This window comes from Chroicocephalus ridibundus, chromosome 1 (genome assembly GCF_963924245.1).
Source record: "Chroicocephalus ridibundus chromosome 1, bChrRid1.1, whole genome shotgun sequence".
Classification (NCBI taxonomy): Eukaryota; Metazoa; Chordata; class Aves; order Charadriiformes; family Laridae; genus Chroicocephalus; species Chroicocephalus ridibundus.
This window is the reverse complement of record NC_086284.1, coordinates 127,672,346-127,688,678: the sequence shown is the minus strand read 5'-3', so window position 1 is coordinate 127,688,678 and position 16,333 is coordinate 127,672,346. Positions and strand designations below refer to the sequence as shown.

Here is a 16,333-nt window from a genome sequence, read left to right as displayed (position 1 = left end):
TTCTGCCGAAGTAAAGACAAAAGACCCCATCCTGTGATTTTTCTGCTTCTAGTACAAGTTAAAAATGCATGTTAACTGAAGTACTGGGCACTCTTTAAGGCATGCAGGATTTATGCCTTAAGAAGGCGAGCAACAGCCAGATAAAAGACAGACTGATGTGTGCAAAGTGGATATAAGAAGCAAGGTCAGCATTAACAGAACAGGTGGGGCGTATATTGAAGTGAGAAGGAGAGCTTGAAAGTAAGCCATGCTGAGTGTTAGTAAGAACTTAAATCTACAGAATCCTTGGGCGTTAGTGCACCTTTGAAATTCAACCCTTGGTACTGGTCAAAGGTGTCACTGTTTTATGTAATTCTTTTGAGCTAACCTGATGCTGGCATATGGTTCCTCTCACAAGCCCTGGTGAAACTCAGAGGTTCAGGCTAAGTTGAGGATTTGCGTGTGTGTGTGTTTAAATTTACTTAAATTTACTCAATTTGCAATTCAAAGCAGACTTCAAGAGGGGAGAACCCACAAACACTGGAATCAAAGAAAATGTTTGCTTGAGCCCCTGTGAAGTGTAGCTGCCAGGTTTCGTGTAGCCTGTTGAAATCAGTATGTAACATATATCCCAGTCACCAATAAACGTCATCATTACAAAATGTATAAATTGAACATAAAACTGAATGTATATTTTGTGAAGTACCTTATTACAGTGTCATCTAAAATCCTTCATTGTGTCTGCTGGCGCTCATTCCAGTGTTCCTGCTGCACGAACAGTGGGGCTTTTTTATTGTGTTGCATTTACAGACATAAATTCCAACTTGCACAGTGACATTAACTACCTGTGAAATAACAATTACATCTCTTATCATTTTTTCTTCACCTTCTTGATTTCTTTGATAAAGCAAATATTTGCTTTTCTTGTCTGATCAGAGTAGGCAAAATCATTTATTCATGGAAATAGCACCATTGGCTTCACTGTGGGTAGGACTGAATATGCTGATGTCCCAGGAGTTCTTTGCATAAGTGAAGTGAGCAGGATTTAATTCTGTCCCTGGATGTTAACTTCAGACATACTTCCAACATCCACAGTGAGACACCCAAAGATCATAAGAAGCTAGCAAAGGAGGAGTTCTGTTAGTCTAGAGAGGGATTCAAGTCCCCCAAAAATGTAAATACTCCCAAAAACTTAGGTCTGGGTGGTGAAATCACCCTCTAATAAATACTGGAGCTGAGGTTTTTCTTTGGATCCCTTTCTGTATTAGTCCACTGAGTCCAACTCCCTCTTTAGCTCAGGAGATGTCAGACATAAAACTGCTGCCGAGCTGAATCTTTCCTTAAAGGCTGACAATAAGTTATTTCACGGGTCTCACCGCAGTAGACCTGGTGGCTGATGGGAGATAAGTGGGGTTTCTGCTTTGATATGAGCCGTCATTTTTGTGATGTAAAGACAGCAAAAGAAGTGAAGGGGGATTTTTCCTTCCTTTTCCTGCCTTTCAATCCCGAGGAAGTGTTTGTTGTTGCTCTGAACAGGACTAGCCTTGTTGTTCTGATGAGATGCACTTGAGTGCCAAGTTTGTGCTAGCTCTCCATCACTGCTCCGTGCTCATGCCATTGGAGTGAGCAACTTCTCAGAATGAATCCTACTGATAGCGCTTTGCTGGCTAAGCCTCCCTCTCCTCCTCACTTCACCAGAATAGGTTGCATGGGCAGACTGGGGTAACTGGGGACTGACTCTGTTGTTGTTTGCAGCCAGGGCTGGAGGAATTGAACTGGGAAGAATTTGGCCCTACCAGGCTGCAGCCAGCTGTACTGACAGTGGAGAATGCCAGTTAGTGTTGCAGTAAGTTTTCTTGCTCTCAGTAAACAATTATTATTTTCCCCTGACCTTTCCTTTTGGTTCTTTCTGGTACAGACACAGCCTCTCTCTGTTCCCTGCCCCAATGAACGTCTGCACTAAGTCCAAGGCTTGGAGTAATTTACCTGAAGAGTGATACCATTTGGAAACCACTGTAAGTATATTTTATCTCTTATAAAAGACTTCTTGTTTCAGCAAAAAAAGACATCTTTAAAAAACAAAAACAAACTGCAGCACCTGTGAGCATTACTGATGAGGGTAAGCTAAGTTTTGCTTTTGAAATTTGCAAGGAACTATGTGGGCAAAAAATATGTCAATAAAAAACTGTTAAATATTTAAGTTGTAGCCTCACAGCATAGTTCAGCAATGGCTGGTTTGATCTACTTGTATCTTTTAGTTTGGCAGGTTTCCCTGCTTACTGCTTAAGTTTGTGCTGTTCTAGTTGGTTCATCCTCGTTTGTCTTTGGAGTGTTTATCTTCTTTTTTATTTCTGTTACTTTTTGATGAGACACCTTTCCTCTCTTTGGTGTTGCATGCAATACTGATTGAATTTACTGTAACTCCTTAAAAATCTAAGCTGTTCTTTCCAGGCCTTGAGTCATTTGTGATTTGGGCTGGTGTTTCCTAAGGCCATTACAATTGGGTAAATTTGGCTGGATTACATAGATGAAATTGCCTGAGAGAATTTTGACTTTGTGTTGTGGTTTTATTATGCTCTGAAATTATCAACTGTATGTTATTTGCATTTTTTTTCCCTGCAGAGCTCATAGTTATGGTACGTTATGATCAACTCTTAGTGCTTCCCAGTATTGTCACAGTGTTGCTGTAGCTGAGATACTCTGAGGGTGTAAGTCAGGCAAGTTTTGTAGGCAGGACCTAACTTCCATGAGAATTGTGGTTTAGATGGAAAAAATGGACAAATCTGGGGGCATGTAAGCCCCACTTCAGGTCTGAAACAGACCCAGCACATTTCAGTCTTAGTTTAACTTAAGCTCTGAGTTTAACTTAATTATGTTAATCAGTCTCCTGTAAGGGATTTTGGAGTTTATTTTACTTTTCTGCGTTGATTAAATTTTCCAGGCTTTTATTGCACTAGAACATTGGGCCTCTCTTGTCAGTTCTCCGTGTCTCCCATTCTTGCTCTGCAGTGTTCTGCTGGGATTTCTCTTTCATATTACATTTTATGGCGATGTTTTCAGGAGTTTGTGTTTTCCATTGTATGACACAAACTTGCAATCAGAGATTTTAAACAAACTGCCAGTCATGTAGCTGTAACAGCATGAAGATCAATGTGGCTGCAAAATCATCAGAGAAGCTGTGTGAATATTCAGGCAGTCAGCCTGTGCAGGACTTTCAACTACTGAAGCAACACTTCTGGCAGGAAAACAGAGATGGCTCAGGTGGTTTAAAGCAAGCTCGTCTTGGGAAGCTTCACCATCAGCTTTGGCGTTTAGTGTGCCCTGAATTTTGAGGTGAGGTCTCTGGGCAGATTTCAGTGTTTTTGCTATTCTTTTGGGCTTTTGGTTTTTTTATATTCAATGATTGTACTCATCTCTCACTTTCACTTTGTCAGTTTCTAAATATGTATTGTCAATGTCATGTCTGGAAGAGACACAACACTGGCAGTGATAAGCACTGATATCAGGAGCTGTGTTAGTCGCACACAGGCAGAGGAAGAATGTGTAGCAGAACACTCGGGAAAAATATCGCTTAAAATCAAACGTGAACTATTTTCACACTCTCATATTTTTAGGATCTGAAAAGCCAGTTGTTTTTTTTTTTTTCATTTTATACAGTTGCTGTGAATTACTAAGGTTACAGACAAACTGTACACTAGTGAGTTAAATGCAGTGCTTGGGCACTTACAGGCATCTCTGACCTGAGGGCACTTGCTAGAAGGTGATGCCATATCTGTGAGGAGGAGAAATAATGCCTGGAACATGGGTGGGCAGACTCAGCCAGCAGCAGCACTTGTAACAACATCAGCAACCCTGTGGCATGTTCCCTCTGTGCTGTTTAGTATGCGATGAACAAAGGTCTGGTTGGTGACCCAGCCCTCCCTGTATTCAGAGGCTGAAAACTGCCTCATTATTGTTCATTATGTAGTATTATTCTCATGCAGTCACATTATCATAGCTTCCCCCGAGAGCCAGGATGCTACTGTGGGTTCTGCAGAGCTACGCTGGTTCCTATACCTGAGCTAATTTGTTCGTTGCTAACCTGGTGTCTCCGCAGGACAGAGAGCTGTTCCCTGTGTAAGGGAAGGTTCAAGCATTAGTTATAGCTGCTGTGGGAGAAGTAAAACAACAACATACATTGCCTATTTTTGACAGAGACCTGGTTTGGTGGCCCCACTGTGAGAACATGTTAACTCATCGAGGGGAAATTCATTCCAAACTCAAGGAATGGTTGCAAGGGAGGTACACGCAAAGAAATGATGTGTGGAGAGCAAGTGGAGGATTGGGGGAGAGAAGGCTGTATGCGAGAGTGGCAGCAAGAAGGGGGAAGTGTAGCAGGGGTTTTAAAGGCATTCCAAAGCTCAGAGGTAGTAATTAGTTTCTAGATAGCTTTGAGGTTAGGTTATCCAAAATATTATCTGTTCTGCCTTCAAATTAAACAGAAAGGAGCCAATTCTGTTTTGCAGCCAGTGCCCGGATCATTGCAGTCACTGCAGCATTGTGAGTTGTCCATCATTTGAGACCTTGCTGTATGATAGTATAGTGTCAAGGTACACGGAAAGGAGAGAATACCTCACTGCAGTGAAGATACTGACAGAAAGCAGAAATAAAAAGATGGCAGTGATTGTACATCTTGCTTTATACACGAGCTGGAAAGCGCTGATAATACACAGTTAAGTTCAGGGATGACAGTGGATGCAGTTAGCCTGATGTTAGGTACTGGAGAGCATACAATCAAGAAAGAAAATAAAATATTTTAAGTGATGTAAATGAACATAATGAAAAATAACAGGAAAAAATATAAGGGAATGCTGAAAGTGAATAACACAAAAGAAAAGTACCTGGACATAGGATAGAAAATGTAAAGAGGTGGAGTTGGTAGGCTGTTCAGAAATGGACCGGATAAATCTTTTATAAATCAGTAGCAAATATGAATTCTGCAGTGACTCTCAAGATTCAGATTAGTTTGGAAAGGTCAGCATCTTTTCTGTCCTCAACTTCTGGGAAGCTGTGCATCAGGTCCATATACAGAAGTGCCATCTCTTTGCTATATTGGCCTTCTGCTGTCCTTCACAAGAAGCAAACATGATGATGGCCCTTTGATAATTTTAAGAATTAGGACAGTATTTGCAAGGACCTGTAATGCCCCACAGGTGTGTGTAGAGAAGGAGCTCAGAGATAACTGGATATCAGACTGGAGCCCCGTACTCCAAAGGCACATTCCCAAGTCTTTTGCAAATAAGTTGCAACTTTTATTGCCTTTACTAACAAGAAAATAGCAAACTTATTGTTTCCAGGATTAGTGGGTAGAGAAGAACATAATCACATGAACTAAAGTAGCAAGGTAGACTGACCCTTACTACTGAAATAATCAGACAGGACTGACAATTAATGAAGTCTAGGCATGATACATAGGTATAATTTGGGAAGGTTACACAAACAATATTTATTACTTGTTTCATTCTCACTTTCACGCTTTTTGACATAGCTATGACAAATCATACTCTTCCACAGTTAGTATGCCATTTTACCTTCTGGAACATGGAGATATATTAGAGAGCTTGCTGATGGAAGTGTTCATAGAAGTGTGCAATCAGAAAAAAAAAAAAATTAGGTTGGAAGGGTCCTCTGGAGGTCTCTAGTCCAATTCCCTGCTCAGAGCAGGGCTGACTTCCAAGTTGGATTAGGTTACTCAGGGCCTTGTTCAATTAAGTTTTGAAAATCTCCAAGGATGGAGATGCCACAACCTGATCCAGCACGTAACAACTCTTCCTGTGAAGACTATAGCAATTAGATAGCAATAGAAGTAGACTATGTAAGTGAATGTAAGAATATTTAATTAGAATATATAGGTGAAGATCATAGCAGTAGGAGCTTTCTATATGGGTGATAAGGTAGGGCAAAAGGATAGCAATATACTTACAGCAGTAGCAGGGTTTTTCTGGCTTTGCCCATTGTGCTTTGCTGGCAACAGCAGTCAGACATTGCAGACTGGAGAAGAGCCTTGTTTGGGTTTCTTCATAGGTAGTTTTGATCACAGTGTCCACAGGATTTTTCCTGTCTGAAAACTTTTCTTTGGATCCTTAGCTGACTTGGCTGTCTCCCTTACTCAGCCTTCCTCATGTGGAAGCCTGCCTTCCTTTCAGGTGGTACTAAGATGCAGGGCATGTCTATGTCTGAACAGTGTAAGAGAAACAAACTGCTATGGAGAGGTGTCACTGGTAGTGCCAGTCAGCAACATTGCTTCTCTTCCTATCCTAGTGAGCACACGTCACCAAGCTGCAGGACTCTGATGTGCAAAAGCGACGACACAAGAGCATCTTGATAACGTAGCGTCAGCCTTAAGAGTGAAGTAGAAAATAAATGGGTTTGGAAAGGAAGAAGCAGGGGGGGTCTGTGCACAGCCTAGCTGGTGTCACTATCTGTTGCTAAAGTATTTTTTAACCTGTCCCTCCAATGAGTTTTCAATGCCTGGGATGCACAGGTGGGATCAGCCACATGATGAAGCATCATGTTGGTCTATCACCACAACTGTGGCTGTGCTAGCGGACAACAAGTTGTATTTATTCAGACTGAGCCCCTACCCTGCAAATAACAACAGCGTCCTGCCCAGGGGAGGCAACTTTGTGTGTGGATAGAGCTGGAGTCAGAGGCTGTATTCCGAGCGTGTAACTTGGGTTAACTCTGAGCTGAAAACAGACCTTAAATGCAGCAGTTCAGCTTCAAGGAGCTTGGGACTTCATTACCCCATACATCCAGAATCTAAGCCTACATACATCTTTTGCTGCCTGGACAAAAAGCCATGCTATCCAAAAGATTATTGGGTAGTAATGCTGTAAAAAAGCACTGTGTTATACACAGATTCCCGGCAGCTCCCAGTGCATGCTGGCTGCACGTGGGAAAGTCATAGGATCTGTAAATGAAGCGTGTGAAGGTGTGCTAGAGTTCGTATGCCAAGGGTCGACACAGACCATTACAAACAAAACATACGCAGTCCATATACTTTAAATTACATGCGCCCACGTACAAGCTCTGCATCTCTTGCATCCTCATCCGTGTAGCAAGAGATGGATCCCAGTGACGGAAGAACAGGGAACAGACGGAAGCATGCTCGAGCTTGGAGTGACAAGATGCTTCGGGAAAAAAATACGGTTTAAAATGGTTTGATTTTCCTCCCATTTAAAATGGAGTAAATCAGTTCAGCCCTTTGCTATACCTCTACAACTTTTAAGTAAGGTCCATTTGGTCATCTATTGATTTAGATTAGATTAGACTTCAGCCCGGTATATTTTGAGCATATTGATGATATACGTGGAGGATACAGCAGCAGTGCCATCTGCCCGTCCCGTGGCGGGGGGATTTTTAGCCCCGGTAATCCAAAACACGTCAGAGCTGCCAGCAGCTGCCAGGCGATCGGTGTCACCCTCCATCGGCGGGAGTTCACCTGCAGAGCTCAGCTCAGCTCAGCCCCTGCAGCACCCCGAAACCCCCTCCGACTGGGGCCGAGCGCGTTTTTTCTGCATTTAGGCCAGCCCAGGGCATCCCTTCAGCGCCGGGCAGGTGCCAGCGGCCGATTGGGCCCAGCATCTCCTGGGGGAGGATTTCTTTTATTATTATTTTTTTTTTTGGCCCGTTTAACTTTTTCTTTTTTTTTTTTTTTTTTTCATCATAATTACAATTTTTCTTCCCCCCTCTTCCGGAGCTTTCGCTTTCCGGCTGGGGAGAGACCTCGCCGGGCCGGGCCGGGCCGGGCCGGGCCGGGCCGGACCCAGGCGGCTGCTGCCCCCCGACGGCGGCCGCCGGGAAATGGCGGCGGGTGCCAGCCCTGCCCCCGGCCGGGCGTGCCGCCCTTATGTAATGCCTTTATGTAACTGGCTGTGGCCCGGGCCTCTGCTCTCCCCTGCCAGGTGTCCCGCACACACACACCCCTCTGCGGGAATGGGGCTTTTTCTTGTTGTTTAAAAATCGAGAGGCCCGTCCCATCCTCAGAAAATCACGTTTTGGTGTGCCAGCCTGTGTGCTGTTCTGGGTGGGATGCGGGTGAGAAGGTGCCTGTGGGGAGAAGGGGCTCCTGCCTCGGCCCTTCAGGAGGCGAGTCTGTCCCTGTGGAGAGGGCCTTTGCCAGCAGACAGGGAGCCTGGGCCACGGCTGTGGGGCCTTGGTGGAAGCCAGGCAGAGACACCTTGGCGCTGGTGGCACCTCCATGCTGTGGGAAGACCTTTGCTCCACGGTTGCCCAGCAGCGTGAGGTGCTGCCTCAAGAAGGGCCTGCTCCCAGGGTGACCCGCCACTGCTTGCGCCTCGGGCAGGAGATAACAGCGTTTTATTCGGAGGACTTCGGCCTCCCCAGCTCCTGCTGCTCTCTCGGAAGCATGGCTGTAGCCCTCCCTGCTGCCTGGCAGGAGTTGCCGGATGTTTCCTGAAGCGCCATGGCCACGTGCTGGCGGTGTTCCTGGCTGGAAGCTGTGGATGGAGCTGGCTGGGCGGCTTACCTGCCTCTGGGAGTGGAGGAGGGAGCACCTTCAGCTGTGAAACGGAGGGGGAACAGGGAGGTGTGGGCACTTGCCTCCCTGTGCAGTATGCTCGCTGTGTGATTCAAAGCCTGCCATTTCTCTTTGTGCCTCAGTTTCCTCGTCTGAAACAAAGGTGGCGATTAACTACCTGCTTAGTGTTCCTCTTGAGGCTTAATTCCTCTGGTTACAAAATGCTCAGAGGCCCTGGGTGGAGGGAGGGGTTGAGAGCTCACATGCACAGTGCTCATAGCCTGTTGTTTCAGGCTCCAGATCTTCATGCTTTACTTAGATGACCTCTGTATCTCAAAATTACTTCAGTGCTTTTCCCTACAAAACGAGCCTCTGTACTGTTTTGTCTTGAACTGGGAACTTGCATATTTGTTTGTTTTTCAAACAATTCTATTACATTTCTGTATAACTCTCTATTCAGAATGCTACATCCTTGGTTAATATTTGTCAAATGGAGCTCCAACTGTCTAAACCACTGGGACGAGTTTCATTTTATATGTCATCAGTAGGGGCAGAATGAGGAGCTTCGTGCTTGGCCTATTTGCTGTAACAGTCCCAGGGCCATTGGATCAGAGTCAAAACAAGGAGCAGCTTGTTTCCAAACAAGAAGCATGGAGGAAAGTCTTCTCTGCCCCCTTCCCTGTAAGGGAAAAGAGAGGAGAGAGGGGGTGGTGGGGAGAAGGAAAGTTATCTTTAACAGATTCTAAAAATGCCTTTTCCCAAATATGCAGTCAGTCCCTTCAAAGGTCTCTTTGTTTATTTTCAGGAAGAAACCCAAGACAGCTGAAAACCAGAAGGCGTCTGAGGAGAATGAGATTACTCAGACGGGTGCATGCAGCGCCAAGCCAGGCCTTCCCTGCCTGAACTTTGAAGCTGTTCCGTCTCTGAGCCCAGCCCTCATCCACTCACCACATTCACCAACAAACCTGCACGCACACACAGGGTCATCTGATTGTGAGTACACCAACAGGCTGTTGGGTTGTGCCGGGGTTCTTGAAAACCTGCTCCTTACTGTGGACCAGGTTTTCCAGTTGGATGCTCTTTCCATAATGGCACGAGCAGGATTTCCTCAGGGCTTACCTTTTCCCTTCTTTGGGAATTACCGCTGAAACAGAGCATTTTGCATTAAGTTTGTGAGAATGGAGTCAGCCAGAGGAAGCTGAGAGTGTGTTGTTGGGTCAGGTTGCTGCTTCTCACGAATTAAAAATGGAAGACCCCCTCAAGCGTGTCTCTTTCCAACTCAAGCCGTAGTTACTCCTCTCCACGTAGTCACATGCTTCTCATTACCCAAGCATATCTACTGACTGGGGACTTTCAGCCTATGCTGTATTGCAATGGGAAAAAAACAAGTGTCTGGCTCTGACACCCAGGATTGTAAAGCATTTCCACAAAGAAAGGGGGAAGTGTTTTGTGGAGAGGCTCAGCCTGTGAGAGTCTGGAAAATCTTTGTAGACCTGTGTGGTTGTACCAGTTTAAGGCCTTTATTTTGAGTGCATCCACTTTCAGATTACTCAGCATGGGTTAATTGGCCTTTTAAAGATGTTCTTTTCCATTTTGCCAAAAAATACAAAAATAAAGGAGGGAGTGATTAAAACTGGATTTTGGAAAGTCAGAACTTACCCTGTCAGCTCTTCAAAACACTGTCATTTCATAGTGGTCCCTGCCTGGAAGGCTCTTGGGCAAGAATATGCAGGATGATGTGAACCTCATCATTCACCAGTTTTAGAATATATAGTTTACCTCTTCTGTGATGGTTTTAGGATGTTGTAAAAATTACAAGGGGGGGGAGGGGGAAGAGAAAGAAAGATGATGACGCCAGGTTTCAAGAGCTCGTAAGCCAACCAGAATTCGCAAAGGACTATAAAAAAAGTCAGGGCATGACAATAAAAAATCAGATTAAAAAGTATGTATATCCTTTTCTTTTTTTAATTTAAAAATCCTGCCTCAGGGCCAAGCTTGGAAGCAGCCGGGTTATAGGGATCATCTCTATCAAAATCACTTTAGCTGCAATTCATTCCTGTTGGCTTCTGACTTTATTCATTATGAGCTTCTTCTAGAGATCTTGATTTTAATAGAGCTGGTAAACATTGGGGAGACTTTCCCAAATCTCACCTGCTGATTTGGGGAGAAGAAAGAGATGTGAAATAATTGAGCAGCAGGCAGCATGCAATTCAGTATATACAAGAATTCTCTTCAAATTGGAGATGTCAGGCTCTTTGTTAAAACTGGGGGACAGTTTTGTCTTGTTATGTTTTCTGAAAACAAAAAGCTTGTGAAAAGATGCAAAAAATGAGCAGAACAACAAGAAAAAATAATCCTTATTTTCAAACAAAGAATCCCTTTATCCCATTCACAAAGATGAAAGAGTTCATTAGTAAATGGGATTTGAAACCTCACACTGATGTTTTTTGACAGTACAAATGGAAACCCATGAAAGCAACCTTAGGACAGAGGCCAGCAGGGACTGTAGAGAACTTGGAGAATGAGCGCCTGCTTTTGATTTCTGAGGTGGCCAAGTTCAGGCGTGAGGAATATTTGCAGAGGGCAGTAGAGGTAGATGGAGCCTCCTGCTCCTTGTGCTCTACCTGTTCTGTACACAAACAGAGTCTTTTAGACCCCAAAGTTTTTAATGTCCCCAAATCACCTTCTATTCCTACTACATTCACAATACCAATACGAATAAACTGCAAACCCAGGTTAGGTGCTCTTTTCACACTGAAGTTGTTCTTTTCAGAAAAGAAGTTTAATAATAACTTCAGCATTAATATTGTCCTATCTCAGGAATTGTTAAAATTTAGTTCCCAAAATACAGTTAGAGTCCTGCAAAAATTCAAGAAATGATAAGACATCTTGTAGTGCTGATCTCTGTAAGTTGATTCCATGTGCTTTGGAACCAATGGAAAAACTTCCATTGTTTATGATAGGTTATAACCTTTATCAGGCTGTATTTGTTTGGCGCGGTATGCATATAAATAGTGCTTGGCATGACCTCGCAAAATAGCAATGCCAGTTTCTCACATGAACAAGGCATGATGAATAATTACTGCATATTTACTATAGCTATCTCCTGGTTTATGTGGGTTTTTTTTTAATATTGCCTCCATCCTTTGTGCTGGGATCTGCTCTTTAACCCAAGAGATTAATATTTGTGGCTCCCAACATTTAAAAATGGGCTTCCCTGTCATTACAAACCTCTTCTCCTTACCTCTTGCCTCCTCTGCCTTTTGGACTGATTCTTTTCCCTCACCCTAGAATCCCTCCCTTTGTCCTTCTCTTCCACTCCTCTCACAGCTACATTGCTGCATCTTTTTTTTCCTCTCAACTTTTTTGGACCTGTGGTGATGCTTTACTTCTTTGGGCCAGCAACACTTCCTGTCCTTCTCTCTGCCTTCTAGACATTACAACATTGCCTCACCTCCATTTCCCAGACCACCATACTGCCTCTACCCCCACAACGGATATTATATTTCATTTTCAAAGGACATTCTTCATTCTGGTGAGGAGTTTTCTCGCGGATGAGAAATAATTTAAAAATACTTAAAAACTAGGATTAGACAGGAAGTTTGAGAGGAATTTTTGTTGAAAATATCAGAAACACCCAGAAAGAGTCAGCATGGTAGGGTATATCAATTCTTGGAAAAATGTAGTGATGTACAGATGGTTCCATAAGCCCTCATTCATGTATCTGGAAAAAAGACTTGGATTTTATAGGCCACCTATTCAAATCAATTTGAAATCTTCACTGCCCATTTTGCATGCGCAGTCACTAGTGCTTGGCAGAAAACAACACCACATATTTATTATGAGAAATATTCCAAAGCCAATCTACTCTAAAAAATCAGGGTGCTTTTGGAATGATTCAGATCAAAATAGTTTTTCCAAGCATAGGAAATAAAAACTCTATGGTAGCCATCTGCTTCTCAGCTGTAAAAGGCAGAGGTGAAGAAAGCCTAAGCAATAGCCTGAATACCAGTCTTACTGAATCGAGTACTTAGCAGAAAAGTCTGGGTAAAGTCATATGTGGTGCACAACTTAATTTGGGGCTTAATTCTATATTGTGGTACATTCTACATGCCATTTCTGATGCCACTTAGTCCCAATTAAGTTTCATTACTTCTGACCCTTGCAGGACTGGGTCCTAGATTTCTGCATTTGAATGTTATGATATTTTTCCAGCACAGATGAATCCTTGAAGCAAAATCCAGAACCTAGGATGCATTGTGTCCCGTTCCTATCTCTTTCAGTCTTGGGAAATGCTAGGTCACGCAATGCAATTGGAGGAACAAGTTAGAGGAAGAGGCGCTTCCTGAGGTAACTGTTTTCATGTAGGGCTTGGCAGATAAAAAGCACCACTTTGAATTAATTTGGAATTAAGTCATAGAGTGAGCTGATAGAGCTCCAAATGAGTTCCACCTCTAGCTACTCAGCTGTCGCAAACAGATGTAGCTGCTTACCTAGAAGAAAGGTGTTTGTGCAAAAAGCTACAAGGGCAAGCATAGAGGCACAGGTTCTGAAAAGGTTACAAAGAAGCAAAGGAAAGCATTTAAGATTGGTGCTGTTTGCAGTTTTCCTCATGCTTTCTTGCTTATGGATAGAGAATGCACAAAGTTGGTAGGGTCCTAGTTTGAAGGCTGAACTGCCTCAGGTAAGGCTTCTAAAGATTGTGCTGAGAGGGAAGCAAGTCATCAGGACTCTGCTGTATTTAAACTGATTTGGTCTGTATAGGCCACTTACTTCAGGAGCCCTTCAGAAAGCATCTATAACTATATATGCTCTGCAAGTGCCAAGAGATAAGATCATTTTGGCAGAAACTTTCACGAGTTCTCAGAGATACAGTCAGACAAAAACTTCATTCAAGCTCTGATGTATGCATCTTAACAGATGTGTCCAAACTCAAAGGAATCCCACGGGAACAGTGCAACTGAATCGCTTTGTCTCTATTGATAGTTAAAAGAGTTATTCTTAGACATTGGATGGTCCATATGTGAAGGAGTTTGTTCCAGACAAGGGACAAGCAACATGTTTGCAAAGAGTTTCCATGGGACCAAGAGGCAGGTTGGACAATCATTGGAAAAACTGCTGAAGCAATTTTTTCTAATTTTAGAGAACACAGTTCATGCAGAGACCTGAGATTCTGGTAGGGAGGGAAAGTTGAGAAGGAAAGTGAGGCATGGATAATTTTTGAAAAATCCATGAAACAATCATTGGAAAGACATTGAGATGGGGGAGGACTTCATAAAAGTTATATTTTAGCAAGGGACTGAGGAGTTTTTATGCATTAAATAGAATGCACTTTATAAACACTGTCAGTGATGGACCACATCTGAACCCTTTGTCCATACATGCTCAAGTGACGTGTCTGACTTGGTCCAATTCCAGCATTTTTTAGCTTTTACAGGATGGGAACTTTGAGGAAGTCTGTTTTCTTTTTCTCCTTCTAAGTTCTGATTTTTGGAGCTTGAGAGACTTACAGCATAATGGGGAAAGGCAGAGAGGGAACCTCACAAGGTTCCTGAACTCCACAGAGCATTGGGAGTGAATGTGGAAACTCTGGGTTTTCATTTTCTTGAGCAGCTAGAGGGACCCACCATTCCCTTCCCATGAATCAGCAAGTTTGATTTGCCCAGGGCTAATATAGAGGCTAGATGGATATGAAGGTGGTTTGGCCTCATCTTTATGTTTTAGGTTTCCTGTGTTTCTCTTTGAGGTTCTGTGGCAGGAAGAGAATGGTTACATGCCCTTATGGTCTTCCCTCTGCCTCTGGAAATTTGTGGCTGTAATTCCCTAAGAACTGCTCTGGAGCTTTCAAATGATCTCCCCGTTCAGAGGGGAGGAGGGGGCCATGATCCTACCAGCTTCCTTGTTTTCAGAGGCAGGCAGTATGTCAATAGTAAGTTCATCTGTATTTTTGCTAATCTATGTATGGTATCTGTTAGCTAACGCTGAGTATTTTTAGGTTGTTTTTGGTGACCTAAGAAATGATGTATGTTTAGATATCTATTTTAGATGATATAATAATAATGATACAGGCCTTTTCTGTAGCAAGCTAAACTGAAAGCAAGGACATCCATAGTTCTCAAATACTGATGTCATGACACTTAATTATACTTTCGTCTTGCAGAACATTTGAAATTTTTTTTAGTAAATGCTTCTCTTTTTAACAGTCGTAAGTGGTTTCTGTGTCTTGTAGGTTTATATTTCTGTTTGTAAGATTACCAAAGAAATATCAGCCAGGAATGACTTGTGTTTTCATAGCAGTAGATACGTGTTGCTGGAATTGTGTAGAGACAGAAGTAAGTACAAGTGTAGGTATGTAAAACTATAAGCTGAGCTCACCTTGCCTCTGTTGAAAAAGCTATCACAGTACACTGAAGAATTGGTGGTGTAAAATGTTGTACTATTGATAGGAACTGGTCTCTATATTCCTAATCAGTACACTAAGTGAGTTTTGTCAGGTTGGTCTCTCGGGCTTTTCTTCTCATGAGAAATGACTAATAGCATATGGTACTTCAGTTCTGAAGTCAGTGAGTATGTTTTCAGAAGCGACTGTGTGACTTTGGAGCCGGAGTTTCACTGATGCATAAATCACATTTATAACACATAGATGCTTTTGAAAATTTGTCTAATTATCGTAAATGTTGATTCTCTTATTTGATGACCCTGTAATACTGGCTTGATGCTAGGTTGTCAATTCTTGTGGTATTCAGTGTTTTCTTACTGCTCTCCATTTACAGAACTCTCAGTGATAACATGCATAATTTCAGTTTTGGTTTAAAACAGCTGTCCAAGTTTCTAGCTTTCATGATTTCAGGGGAGAACTTGAAGATATGTCCCTAGTGTATCTGTTCTTTTTAAGTACTGGGGAAAAGGATAAAAATTCTTATTGCTCTTTACAGTCCCATAGCTTCCATTCTTAAGATTTTGAGGTAACTGAGTTGGTAATACTGTGATATTTCTGTTTGTAAGTCATGCTGCAGCCACTGAGACCTACTGTAACCGTCCAGTAAGATATCTGCAGTCTGTTTCTGAGTTTACCTGTTCCTGTCTTCAGAGTCTGCCCCCCACAGGTTTTTATTACCATTCTTTAAGTTGAGTCTTGTAGTAAATCCTTCCCTTATATATTGGAGTGACCGATGAATACTATACAACTGTCTTTCACTGTTCAATGTATTTAGATGTTCCAGCACTCTTGTTGTTTGGGATTTTTTGTTTGGTTGGTTTTGTATGTGGGTTTTGTTTTTTTTTTTTTTAATAACAGTCTCCAGAACAGTGCTTTCCTCTTCGTCCCCTTGAGCTTGCTTCCCTTCTTCCATCATCCTCCATTTTGAAAATTAAAGCAATAATGTCAGTTCCACTGCAGAATTTCTGTAACCTCTTCGATTACCTTGCTGCTTTCATAGATCAGCAGTCTAGCTAACCCACTGAGCCTGCTACGAGCCTACTTAATCTATCAATCCATATAATATGCAGCACTTCTTAGGTACCGGTCATTGCCCTGTAAACTTTCTCTGTCTGATGTCTGTGTTAAAGACAAATAATTACAGTATTTGTCTTTATACCTTTAGTCATTTTTTCTTTAAATTTTGCCTTCACCCTACCTAATCTTTGTTTTACATCTAGCCTGCTACAGTTTATGCTCAGTTCTATTAGTGTCACTTGGCCATGATTTCCATGTTTGGAAGGATACATTTTCAACTTTAATGAACTCTTATACCTTGTTATTTAACCATTGTAGCATTTCCTACTTCCTTTTTTGTTGTTGTCGTTGTTATCCTTGGTTATGCATATGGACTC

The 16,333-nt window shown here is 42.6% G+C and overlaps 1 protein-coding gene across 14 annotated transcripts in view; it reads left to right on the top strand.

Annotated features, from left to right (window-relative positions):
- ZBTB20 (zinc finger and BTB domain containing 20) overlaps positions 1-16,333 on the top strand; it is a 487,426-nt gene that overhangs the window by 451,201 nt on the left and 19,892 nt on the right. For all 14 annotated transcript variants that reach the window (XM_063351328.1, XM_063351320.1, XM_063351312.1 and 11 more), the window contains 2 exons: positions 1,898-1,994; positions 9,306-9,493. The gene's annotated coding sequence lies outside the window, so the exon portion shown is untranslated. The remainder of the gene's footprint in view (positions 1-1,897; positions 1,995-9,305; positions 9,494-16,333) is intronic.